Source organism: Nicotiana tabacum, chromosome 5 (assembly GCF_000715075.1).
Source record: "Nicotiana tabacum cultivar K326 chromosome 5, ASM71507v2, whole genome shotgun sequence".
In the NCBI taxonomy this organism is placed as follows: domain Eukaryota; kingdom Viridiplantae; phylum Streptophyta; class Magnoliopsida; order Solanales; family Solanaceae; genus Nicotiana; species Nicotiana tabacum.
In genome coordinates, this window is record NC_134084.1 from 23,047,106 (window position 1) to 23,069,954 (window position 22,849).

At 36.2% G+C, this 22,849-nt stretch overlaps 1 long non-coding RNA gene across 1 annotated transcript; it reads right to left on the minus strand.

Moving 5' to 3' along the window:
- Positions 1-16,660: 16,660 nt before the first annotated feature.
- On the minus strand, positions 16,661-19,302 carry LOC107828345 (uncharacterized). Its single transcript, XR_001657711.2, has 4 exons — positions 19,018-19,302; positions 18,767-18,897; positions 17,483-17,544; positions 16,661-17,379 (listed from the first exon to the last, which is right to left on the minus strand). It is a non-coding gene; the product is annotated as an uncharacterized LOC107828345 (long non-coding RNA).
- Positions 19,303-22,849: the final 3,547 nt, after the last annotated feature.

The window sequence follows — 22,849 nt, forward strand, 5'->3', positions numbered from 1 at the left end:
TTCTTCACCATTTCAAGTCGGTTTTGGAGCTTTTTGGGAGATTTTGAAGAGGGATTCAAGGGATAACGTCTGGAGGTAAGATTTTTGAACCTAATAAGCAATCCTACGACATTATTTCACTGATTTGGCCTAAGATTAATGGAAAATTAAGGGTTAAAAAGTGGGGATTAGGGCTTGGTATTGGATACCTTGACTTGGGGATTTGAGGGGGCATTTTTGGTTGAATTTTGGGACTTTTGATATGTATGAACTCGTTGAGAGATAAGGAATCTATTAATGTAAATTTTATCTAATTCTGAGACTTGGGCCCGGGGCTCGGGTTTTGGTTAATTTCGGGATTTATGTTGTAAATTAATTATTTTCGCATGGGCTTCGTTCCCTTAGCATATTTTGACGTCGTGATTCTGATTTTGGATAGATTTGATATAAGTTGAGGCCGATTTGAGGGGAAAAGGCGCCGCGGGCTAGAGCTTGGACTGGATTAAGATGAGTAAAGATTGTAAATATTGTCCTGAGGGTATGAAACCCTAGATCACACATCGTTGTGCTATGTTGAGGTGACGCACACGCTAGATGATGAGCGTGGGGTCGTGCACCATTGGGGATTGTGACTTTGTCCATCCTGAATGACTATTTTACTGCGTATTTGATTGAAAACTGTTTCTATCATCATGTTTTAAGCTGAATTCCATATTTGGGCCTCGTGCCATTGTTTTGAACCCTTAGGGGATTTTTACAGTTATTTTCTTACTGTTTTGATTTTATATTTGTACTCAGTCATGCTATATTCTACTGTTTTCATAACTCAGCCATGTTTACTCTATTTTAACATTTTAAATGATATTTTGGGTTGAACATCATGTTTTATTGTGCCCGAGTAGCTTTTAGAGATTTCTGACTGAGTAAGGCCGAAGGCCTGTGTTGTGAGGATACTTTGGGTTGGGCTGCACGCCGCAACAGTGATACACTGATTTATGATTATGAGGCCGAGGGCCTGAGATTGTACGCCACAAGGTGGCTTGATATGAGGCCGAGAGCCTAATGATTATTCCACGAGATGGCTTGATATTGCACTTGGGCCGTAAGGGGCCCCTCTCGGAGTCTGTACACCCCCAGTAAGTGTGAGTACCCATTATGATATGAAATATAGCCCGAGGGACTGGTGTTGTTCCATGTTATTTCCCAAGGGGCTGATTTTATTAACATTGTGCCCGAGGGGCGGATTTTATGTGTTTATCTTTTCTAGCTGCCCTGCACTTACTTGTTTAACTGTTAAAAAGGTGTTTTAAAGAAGCTTATACTGAACTAAGGTGTTATATGAGATTTCATTATTTTATTGCACTTTACTGGTTTTACTCTTCCTCTTTATAGCATGTTGTTGTATTTTTACGTGATTTCCTATCGCTCAGTCTTCATTTATTGTTATTACTCACTGAGTTGGAGTACTCACTTTACTCCCTGCACCCTGTGTGCAGATTTAGGAGCTTCAGGTCCTGCTAGCGAGGGTTGATAACTTCCAGCATATTTTTGGAGTCCACTTGGGAGCTGCTCGGCGTTCGCAGCCCAGTGTTTCTCCCTCCTATTTTATTTCCCTTGTCCTAGTTATGTAATAGATTGTGTAAGATCTTTCAAACTTGTAGACGTATGATAGATGCTCATGACTGGTGATACCCCGATGTCGGGCTGTGTCTATTCCGCAAATTATACTGTTTCACTGTTTATTTGGGATTTAATCATGTTAGAGACTTAAATTGTGTTATTTTAATTTCTTAAAATAAATTGGGTGTTGTGTCGACTGGCCTTGTCTTCACGAGAGGCACCATCACAACCGAATTTGGGTTTAGGGTTGTGATAGCAAAATATTATTTAACAACATTAAACAATACAATCTATCCAAATATTGTATTTATAAAACGATACGATATGATACAGTACAATACAATACATAAAAACGATAGGTAACAATGAACCAATAGAGTGTATATCTATATAGCATAACCTTTTTCTCATATCCCATATACATATATACGCATATATAACGTCGTCTAAGTCATGGATAAATGCATATGTATAAATAAATGCAATACATAATGAAGTAAGTCAATATGATCTCTTGGAATGTTATGAGACCCATGAATAGACAATATGGTAGTAGGACATATGGGGAATCAGGAACATAGGCAACCTTAGTACTTCTAAGAAAAGAATCATTTATGGAAGTTGCGTACTTGCTCGTTTCGTTGTAACATATGGATCATGCCAAAAAGAAAAAAGGGATAGCCTTAACATACCTGGACTTAACCCACTAGCTCAAGATCTCAACTCGTATCCGCTTCACGATCTATACGATAACAAGAATAATACTATTGTCAACAATATAAACAATTCTCTTAATCGCATAACGGAAGATAACCTATTGTAATGACTCGACCAGTCATTTTAAGCATTTGCACTCGCTTGGTAGTGTGGGGGCACGAGTAGCTCCATATGATGTATTAGAACTTATGTGAAAAATTTGGATTCATTCCGGGTTGACTTGATATATTTCAGCATCAGTTTTTGGAAGTCGAATGTTTGAAAGTTCATAAGTTTGATTTGAGGTGCATTTCGTCGTTTCGATATTGTTATGTATGTTTTGAGGCCTCGAGTAAGTACATATTATGCTATGGAACTTTTTGGTATGTTTAGACGGGGTCCCGAGGGGCTCAGGTGAGTTTTGGATAGGTTTGGGTTGTGTTGCGCTCGTTTTCTTATGTTTCGACGTCGTTTCTTCAAGCATAAATGGTACCACATTGAACAAATGAGCTCCGATTTCTTATTTTATTGAAGTATTATATACGTATTGTAATTATGGAGCCATAGCAAAAAGAATCGTCAAATTTGGACATCGTATGAGGATTTTATGGTCATTTTACTAAGAATTGGGTTGTTAGATTTTTCAGATTAATTACGAAATTGTCACTGGTGCATATTTAAAAATTTACACTATTTTCAAATATTGAAACCAACATATCTCCTTCAATATAAGGTCAAATGGAGTGATTCAAGAGTCTTTCTTGACTACAATTTCACAAGGAATTCATTGGAGGTACCAAAAGTAAGTTTCGAGATCTTTTGACACAAGAAACGAGGCAGAACAATATTAAAATAAAGGTTTTATGCATTTAACATATTTTGAGTTGGGGAGCTCGGAATTGGGCAATTATTCGAGGCGCTTTTCAGCATATGAATTGGGGTAAGTGTTCTCTGCTCAGTTTTGGTTATATTTTATGAATCTATCTTCGATTTTAATTTTTGGTTGATGAATTTTAAAGAACAAATTGGGGGTTTTGACCTAAAGTTTCATAATATGATTTTTTGAGTTTTGAACACCGATTCGGAGTCGGATTTGAGTGAAACTAGTATGGTTGAACTCGTAATTGAATGGTTGATGGATTTTATGGGTTTTGTCGGGTTCCGAGGTGCGAACCCGGGTTGGGCTTTTTGGCCGATTTTGGGCTTTTAATTAAAGATTCGACCTTTTCCAATTGAGATAGGTTCCTTTAGCATTGTTTGATGTATTTGAGTTTTTCTTTATTAGTTTCGAGCCATTCACAGGTCGGAACGCGCGTGATGGGTTTCATGGAGCATTGCTTGCCTTACTCGGTGTCGGAATTGGCTTGTCTAAGATAAGTAACTCTTTTAAGCTTAGTGCTGAGGGTATGAAGCCCCAAACTACGTATTATGTGATTGGTATTGAGGTGACACATATGCTAGGTGACGGGCGTGTGGGCATGCACCCTGTGAAATGGGACTCTGTTGTTCCCATGGCCTTGTATAGTGGCCTTATTTTGTTGATATTTGTGTTTTCATCATGTGATAAAGTAATTGAGCTGTCAATCATGCTAAATATCATGTTTAGGCTTTATGCTGATATTGTTTGTACCCATAGTGGTTATTTCTTATTGTCATCTCACTCATTTCCATTGATATTTTGTACTCAGTCATATTCATGGATTCATATTGTATCTGAGTCTCAACTGTTGTTGTTGATGCATCATATCATTGTTGTCGGGCTAGTTTCATGACATTTTGAGCCCGTGAGCGAGACTAGAGAGAGTGATGACTGAGTGAGGCCGAGGGCCTGATTGTGAGGATATAAATATATATATGGATCGGGTTGCACGTCGCAACGATATATGGATCGGGCTGCACGCCGCAGCGATATACAGATCAGGATGCACACCGCAGCGATATATGGATCGGGCTGCACGCTGCAGTGATATATGGATCGGGCTACACGCCGCAACGATATATGGATCGGGATGCACGCCACAATAATATTGGGTCGGGCTGCACACCGCAGCAATATAGCACTTGAGCTGTAAGAGCCCATCCGGAGTCTGCACACCCCCAGTGAGCGCAGTCGACTATATATATATATGGATCGGGCTGCACGCCGCAGCAGTTAGCAGCGCTGAGTGATTTAATATGCTGAGTATTGAGCTTAGTAAGAGAGGATGCAAGATAATGAGATTGAGTACTCTAAGAGTGTAAGTACATGTTTCATCTCTGAGATACATGGCATTCACATGCATACATGACATACAGGCATAGAAATGCATTCTTCCTCATGCTATATAGTATCACGTCATTCATGACTTATCAGATACATTGATATGTGGGTATGGAGAGACACTTTATACTTGTTATTTGGAAAGAAAATGAAACATTTTATTTATTGTGGAAAGGATATTTGGAAAATTACAGTTTTCAAACTTACTCGTACTTTTGGCATTTCCGGTAAGAGATCTGGGATTTTTCTTTCACTGAGATATTTGAAAAGCATGACTATTTTCTGAAATTGTGAACGAGCTGAATATTTTATTTTTGTGATATCTCTTTTATACTTGCACTAGTGAATTATCCGCGCTTCATGCGAATGTGAACGAACTCACCGAATTTATGATTTAAGTTTTTTTCCACATAAATATGGAAAATTATACTATGTTCTTGCAGAAAGAAATGATAACCTGTAGAGTTATAACATAGAGAACTTCATATCTTATTAAAAATCCTTTAGTATTATACAATGATATGATACATGAAAAGTTAACCATCATCAATAACTTTCAATGCCTCTGTTGTGGGAAGCAATAACTTTCAATGTCTCTGTCGTGGCCCTTCCCACAGTACAATATTTACTGAAATCAACTCATGTGCCGGAGAATTGGAGCCAAACTATTCTATACATTTTTAATTTTAAGCACAAGCAACACTCAATATGACTAATTTTCACCTATTTCAAGAGCTTAATTTTATCACGATTTCCTTAGCTGCGATTTTATTGGCTTCCATGTCATTTACATTTTTCCAAGTCAAACCAATAAGTGAGTATAGTGCCTAATGAAACCTCTAAGGGGTCGTTTGGTAGGATGCATTAGATAAGCTAATGCATGCATTAGCTTTGTGTATTAATAATATATTGTTTAGTAGATATTTTGAACCTATGCATTAGTTATGCAAGCATTAGTTATACATCCTATTTGATATTATCCTATGCATAACTAATGCATAGAAAACAATGGTATTAGCAATGCAATGGGTTTTAATGCATGCATTAGCTTAGTTAAAGACAAAATTGTCCTTCAAAATTTATGCTTGATTAAAATATGCTAGTTAATATATTAATGCAACTTCAAAATAATCCAAATAGTGAGAAATAAAATTATATCCCTAGTAAATAAATAAATACTTAGCATATTTCTTTTTTATAAATAAATATTTAATTTTATTTTACAATATAGGTAGACAAATAAAATAATTTTTTTAAACTTTTTCATATAAAAACATTTCTCAACATATGTTTCTTTTACAAAGTTAGAGTGTGGGCTAGTTTTGAGGGTATATTTGTAAACAAACAATTCTTTTAGAAACTGTGCAATGCTTTAATACATCAAACCAAACAATGGATAAGAAATATGTCAGTATAACTAATACCAGCATAACTAATGCAAGCATAACTAATACCAGCATTACTAATACACCCTATTCAACATTATTCTTATGCACCCTACCAAACGACCCCTAATTTCTTTTAATATAATCTACTCCACTATATTAATTTTGGCTTTTGGTACAAAATGAAGAAAGCTATTCGCATGAAGCTATCAACCAAATCAAAATTTAAAATATGCTTTAACTTTGATCCAACTTGCAAATCTCTAAGTAAAAACAATCATGTAACAGAGAGTGTGCTGGATCAGTTGAAGCCAGTGGAAAAGTCTGTGATTGACTAAACATTTATGTAAAAAAAATTGTTTGTTCTTTTTGGGCAGTCTGGGCAAGAACTTAGATACTTGAAAGCAAATACAGTACAACCAAAACAAATATGCCAGAAATATAAAAACAGGCGAATTGCTTCAATTAATGCGTAAATTACACCTGATACACAGATATATCGCATATGAAATAAAATCGGCAAATACCTGTTACAGCTCGCGTTTTTCCTACGTTAAAATTTCGTTTTTAATTAACTGACATAAACTCGGGATGAGATCATTTTGACGTTAACATACTTACGCTATTTATAACAGGCGATAAATAAGTGTTATGAAGGATAAAGGGGTACACGGATTAAAGAAAACGAGTTTCGTTGAAAGTGGCCAATTTGGAATAAAATACGGGTCGAGCGATAATACCCGATAATTATGAACTAGTACCACGCAAGGTACCATATGACCATGGTAGTATAATATATAAAGTATATATAAAGTATTTTAAAAATAAATAGAATTTTAAGTAATTTGGGACAATTTTTAAATTATACGGGTAATAAATTAATTACCGGATAACGGGACATTACCCGATTAACTAATAAGTGGATAAAAATTTAATAATTTACACCCCATGTGGTAGCCCTCCCCGCCAAAAACAATGACTCTTTAGTCTACTATCCTAGGTGGCAACTTAATGTCTTGGATGAAAGACACATTTTATAACCAAGGTGTTAATCCATCAGCCTTTTCTGATTTTGTCAATATCCACAAGACTTGGCAACATATCTTTGTAAAAGATTCAAAACCAAAATCTGCCTTTGGCTTAAAAGCCAAGGACGTTTGAAAACAGAAACGTTCTATTTCAAACAAAAGCTTCATTATGAAGCAATTTCGTCCAAACTTAACAAATTAAGCAAAATTTCGTTCAACAGTCAAAGAAGCAGGAGCTTCATTCTTTTGCGTTCAACATATTTCATAGAAGCAGAACTTCATTTCATTCAAATAATTCAAGTAACAGGTATGTTAAGGCCCTCCCTTCTTTCTTTTGGCATGGTCCAAATTATACTGAAGAAACGAGCAAACACACAGTTTCTATAAATTACTCTATTCATAGAAATAGTAGGGGTGTCTATATTCTTGATTCCCCATGAGAATTATTATTATTTTCTGTTCATGGATCTCAAAATAATACGCAGTTGAAAAAGTTTATCCGGAAGGAGTATTGAGATTATTACGTATTTTTCATGCGTTTCACCCATTTATGTATATACATTGACCCATGACCAGATAGTGTTATATATGCATATATATGTAAATATATGTATATGGGATATGGGAAATGGTTACGGCGTTATAAACGCACCACCACCTGATCAGTTGGCATATGTTGGCGATGTTGCCCACAATGGCCGAGATGATATGATGGGATGCCCTCAGTGGCTTGATGATATTATGCGCACCCATACCTATGCATGGCACGACATTTATACGCACGAGCATGACATTATAAACGTTTCAGAATTTACAAAGTTATTCAGAGTTAAAGATGTGTTTCCTTATTCCATGTTTTATCTATGTCTTTTACGTAGTAATTTTTATGCTTTACATACTCAGTACATTTTTCGTACTGACGCTCTATTTCACGAGGCCTGTGTTTCATGCCCGCAGGTGCAGGTAGGCAAGCTAACAGTCCCCCTTCTTAGGATCCCTGATCAGCGAGAGTTGTGTCGCGCTCCCTTTTTCTCGCGAAATCAGGTTTATGACATTTGGAAGGATAACTCATTCCTTTTGGGAACTGGGTTTTTTACATTTGAAGAGTCGCCACCTAATGATTAAGGTGTATTAGGACACCAATAGAGATTCAATTCTAAGTTTGTTTAGGTAACCAGAGATTGGGTAAGGGCTTGAAATTATCCCAAGGGAAGGTGTTAGGCACCCCTTAGGATCTACTAGTGTGGTTTCCGGCCAGACGGTTATTGTGAATTTGGGGTGCAATTAACATATAAGCAGATAAGGCTCAAATAAGAGGGGATTTCAATGCACAATAGTTTGAAAGTAAACAAAGTTTGAAAGAGCAATTAAAAGAGCTGAATTTAAATAAGGAGTTATAATGCTTAAAAAAAGAAGGGGGAAATAAAGAAAGGGGTCCTAGGTTTACAAAAAATATGGATCACATCAATGCAATACCCGGTAATCACTCCTCAAAAGAGGGGTTACACGTGGCATTAGCGTACCGGTCATCTTATCCGTATCTACCCTTCCTACCCTGTTAAGGTATTACAATGCGGATTGGTCGCTTACTATTGCATGCTATTACCCGTCTCATTCCTATCAGTCCTGGAGGCACTTAGGACTACTATACCTAAAGGGAGAAGATATTATGGTGATTGGTTTCAAAGGATAAAAATCTAAGGCGACATACAAAAACAGATAATATGGCATATAAAGGGGAAGCATGTAAATAGACAAAAGGCTCATGTATACCTCCTCAAAGCAAAAGCACATAACTAGCATGACTTGCACATACTTTTTAGGTCTGATTTAAAGCACATAAAGACGGGGGAAGTTAATTGTTGAGGCAGATTAGTTTATTACATAACTCAGATAAGAAGTCCGAATCAGGCCTGCCTGCTGGTTGTAACAATTAACAAAGGCGGATTCAATTTTACAATTATTATTCTAAATCTTGCCTAAGTGTTTAAACGGGATCCTATAGGCATGATATCTACTTAATTCAGAAGGTGGTGAAACAGTGATAACTCAAAATGTACTGCTTGAAATCCTATAGGAATGCTTTCTAAACCTTGTTAAAACTAAGGAACTATTAAACAGAGGTTTAAATTAGACTAGTTCCAAATTTTGCAGATGATGGTATCTACTATTACTGACTCTAATCCACATGGGCATGATATCTAATATTGAATGTGAATGGAACGACTCAAATTTATTTAAGAACCCCTATAGTCATGATTTCTATGTGTTACTGATTTCAACATTCTACTGGGTTATAACCAATTGGGCCCTAAAAAAATATGATATCTAAACGGTGACAAATGTGCAGAATTTTAGATAATCCCTATAGGCAGGTTATCTAGATGTGATGTTGAACAAGTAAGTCCTATAGACATGGTTTCTAAATGTAATGTGAATATGCAGAATTGGAGCAGTCCTATAGGCATGTTTTCTAAATGCGATTTGAACAAGTAGAGAATACAGTCTTATAGGCATGTTTTCTACCCTTGATCATGCATAATTTCCCAACCCTTTTTTCACTAGCCAGCCCCAAATGTTCATTACAAATTATTACAAACCGGGAATAATAAATTATATTAGAAAAAGTACAAAGAAAAGTTACAACCAGAGGAAGCCTGATTCTTGACTTTCTCTTTGAGTTATGAGATAAACCAACTCAAAATACCATTGATCCAAAGCCTTTCTCAGCCTTGAGTGTGTCAGAGTTCCCTAAGGGCCTCAATAGGACCCCGGGCAGTACTCACACCTAAGTTCCATAACCAGAATAGGGACAAGTGCAGTGTGGAAATGTCAGCCCTCATGTGCTCAAGTTCAGAGGGAGCTCATAGGTCCCAAGGCAAGGCTCACATGAGGGGGGCAAAACTTAAGTCTAAGAAGAGAGTGAAAAGTGCAGAAACTGAGTTCTAAGAGATGGAATAAAGGAGAGGGAAAGGGTGAGGGGAGTCGGCCATTAACACTTCAAAGAATTAATAACTTCACACAAATGGGCAGGGGATTGGGAATCCATTGCAAGGGGGCATATATACTTAGGCATGAGTTAATTCTGGGCATTCACAACAATAAGGAGTGTTGTCATGCTTGTAAATCAACCAGAACACACTACATATAAGGGTAACATGGAGGTTATGATCCTAGGAGGATCAAGTTTGGGTCATGCTCCGCAATATTCAATGTTGTCATGCCCCCAAACTAACCACAAGTATTAATCACATCGGGGTAGGGATTTGGGATTCATAATACATTGATTCAAAACAGGATAAAGGAAATTACAACATGCTAAATAATGGTACTGAATTAAATACAAGCAGTAGGTAGACAAGAATGCAAAATCAGTAAGTAAGCATGTTGTTGTTGGTGCTGAGAATTTAATTAGAACATACCAGTCAAAGAAGCAAAGTGTAGTAAAGAAAAGTAGCAGGACTTCGAAATATAGCCTTGGCTTTCATCCGGCTAAACAGGAAGTAGCACAAGTAGTAGTAAAGCAAGAGAGAGTGTTTGAGTGTAAGTATGAGTTCAGAACTAAAAGTGTTCTTATTTTTGAAAGAGAAGAAGTAATGGGTATTTATAGTTTTTTGAAAACGAGTAAGAAAGAGGTAATAAGCTACAAACATGGAAACAATCATGATTCAAAATCAATTATACAAGTGATTGCCCTTAATTATGGGGTCACTTGCTTAACGGGCAGTGACAGGTTCGAAATAAGGAAAGCAATCAATTAAAAAACAGGCTGAAAGTTGCCATAAAAAAAGTAGTAAAATAACAAGTAAGCAATTCGAGTCTAGGTATAGAGATACTCTAATTTTGGAAAGGATTTAGTAAGGCAAAACCGGAAAGAAATCAATTAACCTTAATAGGCAAGTGAAATCACAATCTCACAAAGGAAAAGTTTAAACTTAGTCACGAGTTTGAAAATTAGTCAAAGAAGGAGACTCAACATATAAATAAGGTGCATAAACATTATAAATGCGAGGCTAGGCTAGGCCTGTTGGCAAGAAGAAATAGCACACAACAGTAGCACAGAGATTCAGTAGATAGCAACATTCGAAGCATGACAGTCCAGTAGGACAAGTAGTGAAGAAAACATAGAATATCAAAAGCATGCGAAGGTCTCACAGTAGCAGGTGAGGAAAACCCCTTAGGGTTTCGAGCATATTTGAGTTTTAGAGAAGATAGAAACCCAGCAATCAGAAGAATCACACAAAGGGAGCAAAAGATTTTGAAATAAAGAACTTCAAATCGAGTCATGCACTTAAACGAACAGTCTCAGACCCAAAACCCTGAGATTTTCAACAATATGAGAGTTTTAAAAGAAAATAAGCAAACAAATCGGACAAAACTCAGGCAAACAAACATTTGTTTAGTAAACAGTTAAAAGAAATTGGGGGTTTTAACATGCAAACTCAGGTAGAAGAACGATATAAGCAAACATAGCCAAACATGTCAAAGAATCAAAGAAACATTTTGAAATAACTTAACAAAAACCCTAATCGGAAAGATAAGGGGTTTTGAAAGCAGAGTTTAAAAGAAAATTTGAGAAAAACACTTAGAAGTTCAGAACAAACATAGATCTGAAACAAATCTAAAAAGAAATCGAAGGAACCTTAAAGGCTAAGGTTTCTAAGGTTTCAGAAGAACCCCAAGTGGTGAGAATGGCTTTGAAAACCAACAATCTAAGTATGAGAGTCAAGAGTCTGACTCGAATAGCCATGGCTGGCTGGAGAAAAAAGTCGGAGACGACCGAAGAACAGTCACGAACTGCAATCGAACAAGCCTGGACCAAGCTCTTTTGATATAGCCTCGAGACCATAATAATCAAGCACATAGAAGCCATGGGAGGTGGATATAGGTCACCGATAACTTTGGGAACCATAGATTTGGGGAGGTATTAGGGTTGAAGTTGATGGTGGCTAGGGTTTGAGAGGATTTGAGAGAGAGTTGAGAGAGAAGAGGATTCAGAGGTGGCAGAATTTGGAAATGAGGCTAGGGTTAGGGGTTGTTTGAATTAAAAAGGCAAGGATGGTTGTTGGCCGTTGATCTGAATAATCAACGGCCTGGATCAAAATGGGCGAGTGGGCGGGTTATGAATTGGGCTAACATTTAAATAGCCAATTTTCCCTATTTAATTACAAAAAATAATAAATTAATTTCTGAAAATAGATTAAAGGTACCAAAATGATTTATAGCACAAAATTAACTATTTAAAAATACCAGAACTAATTTTTATGAATATAAATGTAATTAATCTTAAAAGAGGCTAATGTTGTAATTATATACAATTTAACTTTAAAAATACTAAATGACTTTGTAAAAATATGCAAAAATTATATTACCTATATTTTAGCATAAATATAAGAATCCAATAAATGAATCACCAAAATTATAATTTTGGAAATAATTATTGGGTTTTATGGATAAAATAGGCAATAAATCGATTTAAAAATCATTAAAAATTAAGAAAAAATAATAAAACATTTGGACATACTTATATATGCATACATATGATATTTCGAAAGTATTTTGCATATTAAATTATACAGGAAAAAACTGGGTATCAACAAGTTGGCGTGCTCCACTTGATCCGGAGCTGCTTTGATTTTGGTACGATACGTTTGTGTATATATATGTATATGGGTATGATGTGGCTCAGTCCCGTCTTTGTACAGTTATATCTCTATTAGAGGTCTGTAGACAGTATGTCCAGTTGGGTTGCATGTGGCCTTGTCGGCTTTCAGTTTTGGATGTATAGTTGTCTATAGCAGCCTTGTCACCTATGAAGGGTGTGATGAGGTTTGGCAAGAAAGGAAAACCTAGCCCACGATATATTGGGCCTTATAGGATCATTCGGAGAGTGGGCCAAGTAGCTTATGAGTTAGAATTGCCCTCGGAATTGGAGTCTGTCCATCCGATTTTTCACGTATCTATGCTACGAAAGTGCATTGGCAATCCTACCCGAGTGGTGCCCAAAAATGATGTACAGATTACAGAAAACTTATCATACGAGGAAGTTCCAGTTGCCATCCTAAATCGACAAATCCGTAAATTGCAAAATAAGGAGGTAGCCTCCGTGAAAGTACTTTAGAGGAACAATAATGTGGAAGAAATAACTTGGGAGGCTGAGGAAAACATAAAGTCTAGATATCCCTACTTATTTCCTCCTCCATAAAAGGTTCCGACGAAGACATCATAACCATAAGGTACATGTATAAATTCTTGTGTTGGTTATTATCGTTGGTCATGTGAGGCCATTGTCGTTATTCATAATTATGATCTGGTGTGGCGTTGGATTATTAAGGTTTTACAGGGAGAGTTGGTAGTAGTGTTGGTACAAAGGCGACGCTGCCAAAGTTATATGGATCACGGGGAGTTGAACATTCGAGGACGAATGTTTCTAAGGGGGGAAGGATGTAGAAGGATGCTACATCTCGCGTTTTCCGTACATTTAAATTTTGTTTTCAATTAACCGACGTAGACTCGGGGATGAGATCATCTTGACGTTAACATACTTACGATATTTATAACAAGCGATAAATAAGTATTATGAAGGATAAAGGGGTACACGGATTAAAGAAAACGTGTTTCGTTGAAAGTGGCCAATTTGAATAAAATACGGGTCGAGCGATAATACTCGATAATTATGAACTAGTACCACGCAAGGTACCATATGACCATGGTAGCATAATATATAAAGTATTTTAAAAATAAATAGAATTTTAAGTAATTTAGGGCAATTTTTAAATTATACGGGTAATTGATTAATTACCGAGTAACGAGATATTACCCGATTAGCTAATACATGAATAAAAATTTAATAATTTACACCCCCACGTGGCAGCCCTCTCTACCAAAAACAATGACTCTTTAGTCTACTATCCTAGGTGGCAACTTAATGTCTTGGATGGAAAACACTTTTTATAACCAAGGTGATAATCCATTAGCCTTTTTCTGATTTTGTCAATATCCACAAGACTTGGCAACTTATCTTTGTAAAAGATTCAAAACCAAAATCTGCCTTTGGCTTAAAAGCCAAGAACCATGAAAGCAGAAACGTTCCATTTCAAACAAAAGCTTCATTATGAAGCAACTTCGTCCATAAGTAAATTAAGCAAAATTTCGTTCAACAATCAAAGAAGCAGGAGCTTCATTTTTTTGCGTTCAATATTTTTCATAGAAGCAGAACTTCATTTCATTCAAATAATTCAAGGAACATGTATGTTAAGGTCTTTCCTTCTTTCTTTTGGCATGGTCCAAATTATACTGAAGAAACGAGCAAACACAAAGTTTCTATAAATTACTCTATTCATAGAAATAGTAGGGGTGTCTATATTTTTGATTCCCCATGAGAATTATTATTATTTTCTGTTCATGGGTCTCAGAATAATACGCGGTTGGAAAAGTTTATCCGGAAGAAATATTAATATTATTACGTATTTTTCATGCATTTCACCAATTTATGCATATACATTGACTCATGACCAGATGGTGTTATATACGCGTATATATATATGGGATATGGGAAATGGTTACGACATTATATACGCACCACCACCTGATCAGCTGGTATATGCTGACGATGTTGTCCACAGTGGCCGAGATGATATGATGGAATGCCCTCAGTGGCTTGATGCTATTATGTACACTTATACCTATGCATGACATGACATTTTTACACACGAGCATGACATTATAAATGTTTCAGAATTTACAAAGTTATTTAGATTTAAAGATATGTTTCCTTATTCCATGTTTCATCTATGTCTTTTACGCACTAATTTTCATAGCTTACATACTCAGTACATTTTTCGTACTAACGCCCTATTTCACAGGGCCTGCTTTTCATGTCTGCAGGTGCAGGTAGGCAAGCTGACGGTCCCCCTTCTTAGGATCCCTGATTAGCGAGAGTTGACGTGCTCCACTTGATCCGGAGCTTCTTTGATTTTGGTACAATATGTTTGTGTATATATATGTATATGGATATGACGTGGCTCAATCCCGTCTTTATACAATTATGTTTCTATTAGAGGTCTGTAGACAATATGTCTAGTTGGGTTGTATGTGACCTTGTCGACTTTCAGTTTTGGATGTATAGTTGTCTATAGCAGCCTTGCCAGTTCGCCCACTATATTCTGCATGTATTCGTATATATAGGGGTGTACATAGGTCGAGTTGGTTCGGATTTTACAATTACCAAACCAAACCAATTGTGTCGGTTTGTTAAATCTAAAGACCAAACCAAACCAATAAAACTCGGGTTTTTCACTCTCGGTTTTTCTTGGATTTTCCGATTATTCGGATTTTTTCGGGTTTTTTCCCGGTAAAATCTTCATAGAACAAAACATATAAATTGTGTTCAAAGTATTTCTTTAGCCCTAGTAAGATACAACTAAATAAAGTATTTTCCAAGAAAATAATACAAAATATGAGATATGTCATGTCATTATCCTAAAATATTCAACAATAAAGACAATAAAATTATGTAATATAAATATTGCTAGTTAAGAAGCCATAATAAAAATAAACATAATCTAAAAGTACTAAGTCATGCTAAAATAAGTAGACTAACAATGGAGTATTAATTACATAACTAAATGCTAAAGAAAAATAAAAATAGGTTATGCATTTTTATCTAAATTACTGCAAAACAAAAAATAGATATTCAATACATTCTCGTTCGTAGTATTGAATTGAATGTCTTTTATTAGCATTAGTATTGATTTGATTTTGGTTTGAGCTTTTGTTAGCACTATTTAATTTACTAATATTAATGGCTATAAAATTTATTGGAACATTCAAAAGTTCTACGTCCAACCTTGAAATAATACCTCAAAAGATAAAATTATGAAATCTTTTAAGAAATATTTATAAATTACATCACAATAAGTATATTTATATATATTAAATATATCTAAAATTTCTATATATGTAATGTCGGGTTGGTTTGATTTCGGTTTGACTTTCTTTAGTTAAAACCAAACCAAACCAATTATGGTCGGGTTTTTTTTTCAACACCAAACCAAATCAAACCAAACCATAGTCGGATTTTTTTTCTCGGTTTGACTCGGATTATCGGGTTGGTGCGGTTTGTCGGTTTCCTTTGTACACCCCTACGTACATATGCCTTGATGGCATGTTTCCTTCATGTAAGTTATTTTCGTAATGTAGCAAATGTTATCCAGATTCATATCTTAGACGCATGTTTAAGGGTGTTTGACAAATAGGACTCTGACACTCATCGCAGCCCATCGGTTTGGGTCGTGACAATTAGGGCTGTGCACAGATCGGATTGGATCGGATTTAGCCTATTTCGGATTCAAATTTCGGATTTCGGATTCTGAAAAGGGCAATCCGAATCCGATCCAAATTAACATTGGATTGGATCGGATTTTAAACTTTGGATCGAATAATTTTTCGGATTGTCACAAAAATTTTCAACAATTTAAAGTTCATTCGGTGTCTCTATCTCATCTTCCATCTACCAAAACAAACAAAAAAATCAAAATAAAATCAAAAGTTGAAAAATAGAACATGAAATAGACATAAAAGACAGAAGAGAAGAGAAGAGATGCTGAAGAAAGAGACATAAAATCAAAGAAAAGTCGGAAGTTTGAGTCATTGAGACTCTTTTAGTCTTCACTGACGAGAAAAGAGGTGCAAGAGAGGCGGAAAAATCTAAGTGAGTGAGGGGGTGTGTGAAAAATGAATAAGCATAACCCTAAAATTTTAGTGTGTATTTATATAGGTACATATAATTTCGGATATCAGATCGGATCGGATTAAAATCATACCAATCCGAATCCAATCGAAAATCCGAAATTTCATAAAACACAATCCGTATCCAATCCGAAAATCCGAAATTTGAAATTCGAAAATCCGAAATAGAGTGGATCGGATCGGATTTCGGATATCCGATCCAAATGCACAGCCCTAGTGACAATACCACATGTGTAATTCCACTCAGGCTGACTTCTTTTTTAATATTGTCTAAGAGGCTGACTTCTTTTTCACTCATAGAATTGAATCTCACAATGCGTTTGCCTTTCCAACTAAAAGCATACGGATTGCATGTGCAAATTACATCTGATACGGAGGATATTGCATATGAAATATAATCGAAAAATATGCCACATGTGTAATGCCACTCAGAGGCTGACTTCTTTTTCATTCATAGAATCGAATCTGACCATGAGTCTGCCTTTCCAAGCTCTGCATTATGGGCTCATAGTAAAAGAAATATAAAATTCTCGCAATACATATTAAATGACATCTGAACCATATTGTCGGGAGCTCGTCTCCACTAAAAGCTTTCTTCAAGATCATGCTCATGAGCCCTCACCATATGAAACCTCTGAAACACGCTGAAGAATGCACTGTACTGAGATTCATATAAAGTTAGAAGTATTACTTAGCTATATTAAAATTGATGTACAATAGTCTTGAAATGGCATAATAACTCCAAGGATGGAGAAATTACTAACCTTGCATCTATAGTAGCAACGTTCAGCTCCATATCCTTTGTATTTTCTTTATCTTACACAATCTACGAACCAAAATAACAACTGTAAAGAAGATCCAAACAGGACTAACCATGAAAACATAAAACTTAAAAAATCCTTCCACCATACTACCGCCTGCCTTCTTTTGCTCCCATACTTTTCTTGTTTCTACTTAAATAACTTCATCCCTCTTCTCACATTCAGCAATTCATGCTTTTCTTGTTTCTACTTAGATAACTGCATCCCTCATCTCACATTCAACAATTTATGCTTTTCTTGTTTCTACTTAAATAACTTCATCCCTCTTCTCACATTCAGCAATTCATGCTTTTCTTGTTTCTACTTAGATAACTGCATCCCTCATCTCACATTCAACAATTTATGCTTTTCTTGTTTCTACTTAAATAACTTCATCCCTCTTCTCACATTCAGCAATTCACGCTTTTCTTGTTTCTACTTAGATAACTGCATCCCTCTTCTCACATTCACCAATTCTATTTTCCTGCTTTTTTCCTACAAAATTAGACCAATACTCTTCCAAGACTTCCCCCTTTACACTTTCTATTTCTTTAACTTCTCCAAAGCTCACATGTAATTTTAGGTTTTCCATCTTAAACCTAATTGTTGCCTTTTTCCCTTGTTATTTATCACATCAAACGCCTTCTCGACTTCACTATCAACAATTCAGAATATAAAAATACATGAAAAACCAACCAAACAGAAGGGGAGATTTACCTCTAGCGAGCAGTAGTGCTAAAGTTTCAGCAATGGTACATACTTACTAACCTTTATCCTACTCAAACTTTTTCACTTTTATTAGATCTAGCTAGTTGAACTCAAAAAATTAGACAAAATAAATGTTCTATATCATAAACAAACCGATCCATCCCTGAAGACTACTACTTATCAAAGGACTACTACTTGGGCAAGATAAAAGCAAAACATGCCCATATCATTCCATCGCTTGTATACACTGAGTTGGATACTCGATATCATGTCTTACTGAAATAATAGATTCATACCAAAGTGGCATACCTATAATATGTGAATAAATTTAAGAAATAATTAACATACACAATTTTGAATATGAAGCAGTCTTGAAGGTTCAAAAAAAACAACCAGATAGGATACCATCAGATATATGCCAAGAAGGTTCTATACACCACCATTATCTTAAAAAAAAGGTTCTACCTACCACGACAACAAATATTACAATGGAAATAAAAATAAATTCTAGTAAATTAGAGTGATAGTACAGATGTTTACCTCAAAAATAGGCTATCTTTAGTATGTGAATAAAAAGGCAGCCCGGTGCATTATACGCGGGGTTCAGGAAAGGGCCGGAACACAAAGTGTCTTCAATATGTGAATGAACTTCACAAATATGTGGGGCAACACTGCAGGTGTTAAAACCAAAAGATCTGAACCACCTCCTTTAGGCATATTTTATTAGCGGGATGGACATCATCTTTGTTTATATACAAAAAAGACATTGTTTACCAGAAAAGAATGCTTACTTGTCGAAGTCGCTGGTCTGATAAGCCTTCTCCATTTCCCTGCCTAATTCCGTCAAACGTCAGAACCAATCTCACTCAATTGAATAAGGTAAATTAAAACCTTGTTAAAGTCTGGCCTTTCTGCAATATTTTAGGTAATCTCTTTCAGGTAGTAATATAGGCAACATTTGTTATCTATACATCATTTCGTTTCACCTACTTCCTGCGCTTCTTCTCTTTTTCGCTTTTCTAAGGCCATACCTATGGCTGCACCATTCAAGGAAATAAGAGACAAAGAGGGAAAACAAAAACTTAGATAAAGATCAGAAGGTGAAAATTCGAACACGCACACACATGAATTATGGGTCGATGTAATCATGAAAAGAATGGTTCAATGAGATATCTTTGGACTCAAATAGAGAAGATGATTGACCCTGTGACGGAGTTTTCGGGGCCAAAGGTTGGTTTAGAGAAAGCTTTCGTTTGGGAGAATTTAAACGAAAAGAGGAAAGGGTTTTAAATTAAACATTGAAAAACTAAAAGGAAATTGAGGAAGAAAATTCTTCAGATAACATAAAAAAGCGCAGAGGAAATAAATTAGGGTATTACCTGCTGAAGTTGTTTTTCATAAGTGGAGAGATTCGAAGCGAATTGTTCAACTCCAACTTCATCTCCTCCGCTTTGCATTTTGTAAAATCAAACTACTTAAGATCCCAACAAAACTACCCAAATATTTCTGGATTTTCGATGACGAATTCGAGTTCCAGGTGTGCGTCGGAGAAAGAGAGTAGAAGAAATTGTCGAAGAATGTGACTTTTCTATATAGGAAGCTACTGTTCAATAGGAAAAATAACTTCTGGGTATTTCTTTTAAATTAGTACAGTTGTGAGCACGTGATTTTTGTCTTACGCGACAATCGCTCCAAAAGAAATAAAAAATAATAACAAATGGTCCTGCTGTACAATTTTTGGATTTTATGTGACACTTTGTTAATTGTTTATGATGTTTGCCCATTGCTATTCTATTAAAATAAAATACAAAAAAAATATGTGTGTCAGGCATAATTTGAACCGTAATTCGGTTGTTAAATAGAAAATCATAAAATACGCATTTTTATCCTGATTTGTTGTTTTGTTTAATCTTACCTACTTTTAACATTTTTATATGTGTGTGATAAAAACATTAAACGTTAATTAATGGTTTTAATTTTATTTAATTAGGTTGTGTGTTTTTAGAAAATTGGAAATAAAGAAAAGAGGTTTAAACTTGTTTTAAAAGAACTTTGGGCCAATTCCCATTTTTAAAACCAGGAGGCCCAAATGAACAGCCCAAACGACCCAGTCCCAACAGGCCCTCTGCAAGACGCCTAAACGACGTCGTACAGGCACCATCCCTGTGAGTCGTTGATGGATTCAAAGGAATGGCCCAGATCTGGCCAATCCTTTACTTAAACGACGCCGTATGAGGCCTTTTAATCACAGTCGTTAATCCATTCCTCATCCTACGGTCAAGGTCACTTCCCCATAACCCATGATGAACCCGACCCATTTCCACCCGGACCAACCCAAACCCCGTTTAGATGAAACGACACCGTTTCTCCTAAGCCTGCAGATCCAAGCCGTCCATCTCGCCTCATCCAACGGTTGAAATCAGTCCACTCATTCCATATATAAGCTTCCTACCATACCCTACCCCCCTATCCGAGACCCCAGCCTTCGTCCTCATCCCCTTCCCCTCCAAACCCTAGCCGCCCTTGTATTCGGCGGCATGAACGCCGGTGACCTCCGCCTGAACACCATAGAACCCCCTCACAACCCTGAACATGGATCTGTTAACCACTTAGCTCGAATCCCTTCCCACCTTCTCGAATCTTCATTTGAAGATTCGAGTCGGAACCTGACTTACACCGTTTGACCCCAGTTTCACACCAGACACTCCCCAGACCCCCTCGTGACCAAACCATGCTTGGTTTGGTCCGAATCTGACCAGGGAAGCATGAATCCCAGATCTGATTTTTGGAACCTTAGGGTTCCTCGTCACTGGTCCGTATCCGTTTAAGCCAAAGAGATTAAGGTCTAATGGACTTTAGTCGAAGTGTTCTCACTGAAAACACTTCGATTAAAGTCCTTTCGACCCCAAGAAGGGCCTGTTCGAATCCAAGCCAAGACTTTTTATTTTTCGGGATTTATGGTGAGTTTTTGTTTTCCTCTTTCCTTTATTTTTAGTCCATGTGTTGATTAAAGATCTGTTCATGTTTCGTTTAAGTTGTGTCCCTGAATTTTATCAACTGTGTCCTGTCCACTTTGCCTGAACCTCTGTGTTTTGATTGAGTCCTTCTTCTACTTGTTCTGATAATATGTATGTATGTATGTGTTGTGCAATTAGCTGAATTTCAAATTTGAACTGATTAACTGATTCCTCGAGTACAATGCTTCTTAGTCAGTACAATTCAAATCATATGTTCGATACTGTTAAATGTCTGATTTTGGCTACGATTGTACATGTTATGATTAATATAGTCGAGTCGACATGTGTCGTCAATTAGTTTCAGCTGCCTGAACAATAACAAATCGATTTGCTTCTGTTTAAGCATTGCCTGAATCAATTAGGAACTGAGTTTAGTGCTTATAATTGTTAATTTGAATCAGAAATGTAAAATCAATGTGTTGTTTAGTTACAGTTCTGAAATTGGAGGGCATGTGCACTTGTGCACAACATGTGCATTTGTGCACCACAGGTGCATTTGTGCACAGCCTGTGTCCTGCATAAGGGCTTTTGAATTAAATAGTTTGACAGCATATGCTGTCAGACTATATTCTGCTGCCCATACTCTACTTTAGTTTCAGAAATAATAAACATTACTCAAAGTAAGTCTGCCAGGGAATATCATGGGGTTTGTTTATACTTAATTAGTTAAGTGGAATCTGAAAGTAGGAGAGCACATGGGAAGGGTTTTAGGATGGTCTAAACAGGCTGTTAAAGGTTTGATTTTAGGCTTATAAAAGAGAGGGACTTCCATCAGTTGAAAAGGAGGAACTCAGACTGAATTTTTGGAGAACTGGAAGTTCTGGAAAAACAGTAAAACTGGAAAAGGTTTCTTTCTGATAACTCAAGTATAATTTCAAAACTGAAGACTAACATTGGATTTTGAAAAGAAAGGAGATAGGGAGAGGGATATACAGAAAATCAGCAATTGTTTTCCTTGTTCGTGTGATTTTCAGTTCGTTCAACCTGTTCAATCAACTCTGTTTTCTTTCAAGTATCAGCTGAGTTCATTGGTTGATTCACATTGTTTGTTTCTCTTGGATTTGATCTGTCTTGGAGTTTTGTTTCTACTGCATTGTTTGCTGCTGTCTTTCTGCCATTTTTCCATCGGTTCTAACTGTATCTTGCACTGGGAGCTGTTCTATTTGTTACCTGTTGTTACTGCTGCTGTTTCTGTTTGCCATTGTCATTCTACTGACCTCCTTTCTTCTTCGATCGTAAGCCTCCCCAGGTACACACTCCTGAAACCTTGTTGGCTGAAAGTTTGAAGTCTGGAGCTGAAATAAAGAAATGAACATCTGTTTACTTTTACAATCCTTGTGTTCAAAAAATAGTTTGGATGGTGGCTTGGTCTGTATTTGTTTAAGTTAGTTCCAACTATGATTGTTCTGTATGAGTTATACACATCTTGATTGACATACCAGATGATATTGTTTGTTAGATCAGACATATTTTCGATGAATATAACCATTAGGTTTCGATTTTAGCTATGACAGTATAATATAGAATCGTGGCAAGTATCTGTATGTATTTTGTCTAGGCTTTTGAACTGTCAAATCTGTTATCTTTGGTTCCATTTAATTTCAAG